This window comes from Calliopsis andreniformis, unplaced genomic scaffold (genome assembly GCF_051401765.1).
Source record: "Calliopsis andreniformis isolate RMS-2024a unplaced genomic scaffold, iyCalAndr_principal scaffold0139, whole genome shotgun sequence".
Classification (NCBI taxonomy): domain Eukaryota; kingdom Metazoa; phylum Arthropoda; class Insecta; order Hymenoptera; family Andrenidae; genus Calliopsis; species Calliopsis andreniformis.
In genome coordinates, this window is record NW_027480548.1 from 49231 (window position 1) to 52512 (window position 3282).

Below are 3282 nucleotides of genomic sequence, written 5' to 3' on the forward strand. Positions count from 1 at the left end.
TTAAGATTGAGGATTGAGGATTGAGGACTGAGGATTGAGGATTGAGGATTGAAGGTTCAGTATTGAGGATTGAAGATTGAGAATTGAGGATTGAGGGTTGAACATTGAGGACTGAGTGTTGAGGGTTGAGTGATGAGAATTGATGTTTGTGGATAGAGATTTGAAGATTGCAGATTGAGTATGGAGTATTGAAATCTGTGAATTGAGTATATTCTATTGAGGATTGAGGATTGACAACTGATTGTTGAGGACTGAGGGCTGAAGGTTGAGGGTTCCGGATTGAGGATTCAGAATTGAAATTTGAGGACTGAGCATTGAGGATTGAAGATTGAGTATTGAGGATTGAAGATTGAGAATTGAGGATTGAGGATTGAGGATTGAGGATGAGGGCTGAGGGTTGAGGATTGAGGTTTGAGGACCGAGGACTGAGGATTGAGGATTGAGAATTGAGGATTGAGGATTGAGGGTTGAACACTGAGGATTGGGTATTGAGGATTGAAGAATGAGGATTGAGGATTGAGGATTGAGTATTGAGGATTGAAGATTGACGATCGAGTATTGAGAATTGAGGATTGAGTATTGAGGATTGAGGATTGAAGGTTGAGTATTGAGGATTGAAGGTTGAGGATTGTGGATTGAGGATTGAGGATTGAGGATTGAAAATTGAGGATTGGGGATTGAATGTTGAGGGTTGAATGATGAGAATTGATGTTTGTGGATAGAGATTTGAAGATTGCAGGTTGAGTATTGAGTATTGAAAACTGTGAAATCATGGTATTCTATTGAGGATTGAGGATGGACCACTGACTGTTGAGGACTGAGGGCTGAAGATTGAGGATTCAGGATTGAGGATTCAGGATTGAGGTTTGAGGACTGAGGATTGAGGATTGAGGGTTGAGGATTGAGGATTGAGGATTGAGGATTGAAGATTGAGGATTGGGTATTGAGGATTGAACATTGAGGATTGAGGATTGAGTATTGAAGATTGAGGATCGAGGATTGAGTGTTGTGGATTGAGGACGATGACTGAGGGTTGAGTATTGATGTTTGAGGTCTGAGGATTGAGGATTGAGGATTGAGAATTGAGGATTGAGGATTGAGGATTGAAGATTCAGGATTGGGTGTTGAGGATTGAAGAATGAGGATTGAGGATTGAGGATTGAGGGTTGAGGGTTGAAGATTGAGTATTGAGGATTGAAGATTGAGGATTGAGGATTGATGATTGAGGATTGAGGATTGAGGATTGAAGATTGAGGATTGGGTATTGCTCAATGAACATTGAGGATTGAGGATTGAGGATTTAGGATTGAGGATTGAGGACTGAAGATTAAATATCGATGATTGAAGACTGAGGATTGAGGATTGATGGTTGTGGATTGAGGACGAGGACTGAGGGTTCAGTATTGCTGTTTGAAGACTGAGGATTGAGTTTTGAGGATTGAGAATTGAGGATTGAGGATTGAGGATTGAAGATTGAGGATTGGGTATTGAGGATTGAAGAATGAGGATTGAGGATTGACGGTTGAGGATTGAGGATTGAAGACTGAGTGTTGAGGTTTGAGTGATGAGAATTGATGTTTGTGGATAGAGATTTGAAGATTGCAGATTGAGTATTGAGTATTGAAAACTGTGAATTGATAATATTCTATTGAGGATTGAGGATTGACAACTGATTGTTGAGGACTGAGGTCTGAAGATTGAGGATTCAGGATTGAGGATTCAGGTTTGATGTTTGAGGACTGAGGATTGAGGATTGAGGATTGAGGATTGGGGATTGAGGATTGAGGGTTGAGGATTGAAGATTGAGGATTGGGCATTGCGGATTGAACATTGGGGATTGAGGATTGAGTATTGGGGATTGAGGATTGACGATTGAGGATTGAGTATTGTGGATTGAGAATTGAGGGTTGATTATTGAAGATTGAGTATTGAGGATTGAAGATTGAGGATTGAGGATTGAGGATTGAGGATTGAGGATGAGGGCTGAGGGTTGAGGATTGAGGTTTGAGGACTGAGGACTGAGGATTGACGATTGAGAATTGAGGATTGAGGATTGAGGATTGAAGATTGAGGATTGGGTATTGAGGATTGTAGGATGAGGTTTGAAGATTGAGTACTGAGGATTGAAGATTAAGATTCAGGATTGAGGTTTCAGGAGAGAGGACTGAGGATTGGGGATTGAGGATTGAGGATTGAGGATTGAAGATTGAGGATTGGGTATTGAGGATTGAACATTGAGGATTGAGGATTGAGTAGTGAAGATTGAGGATCGAGGATTGAGGGTTGTGGATTGAGGACGAGGACTGAGGGTTGAGTATTGATGTTTGAGGTCTGAGGATTGAGGATTGAGGATTGAGAATTGAGGATTGAGGATTGAGGATTGAAGATTGAGGATTGGGTGTTGAGGATTGAAGAATGAGGATTGAGGATTGAGGATAGAGTGTTGAGGGTTGAAGATTGAGTTTTGAGGATTGAAGATTGAAGATTGAGGATTGAGGATTGAGGATTAAGGATTGAGGATTGAAGATTGAGGATTGGGTATTGCGGATTGAACATTGAGGATTGAGGATTGAGGATTGAGGATTGAGGATCGAGGATTGAGGACAGAGGATTGAGGATTGAAGATTGAGTATTGAGGATTGAGGATTGAGGATTGAAGATTGAGTATTGAGGATTGAAGCCTGACGATTGAGGATTGAGGATTGACGATTGAGAATAGAGGATTGAGGATTGAGGATTGAAGATTGAGGATTGGGTATTGAGGATTGAAGAATGAGGATTGAGGATTGAGGATTGAGGATTGAGGATTGAAGATTCAGTATTGTGGATTGAAGATTAAGATTGAGGTTTGAGGATTGAGGGTTGAGGGTTGAAGATTGAGTTTTGAGGATTGAAGATTGAGGAGTGAGGATTGAGGATTGAGGATTGAGGATTGAAGATTGAGTATTGAGGATTGAAGCCTGACGATTGAGGATCGAGGATTGACGATTGAGAATAGAGTATTGAGGATTGAGGATTGAAGATTGAGGATTGGGTATTGAGGATTGAAGAATGAGGATTGAGGATTGAGGATTGAAGACTGAGGACCGGGTATTGATGATTGAACATTGAGGATTGAGGATTGAGGATTGAGGATTCAGGATTGAGGATTGAAGGTTGAATATTGATGAATGAAGATTGAGGATTGAGGGTTGAAGGTCGTGGATTGAGGACGAGGACTGAGGGTTGAGTATTGATACTTGAGGCCTGAGGATTGAGGATTGAGGATTGCGAATTGAGGAT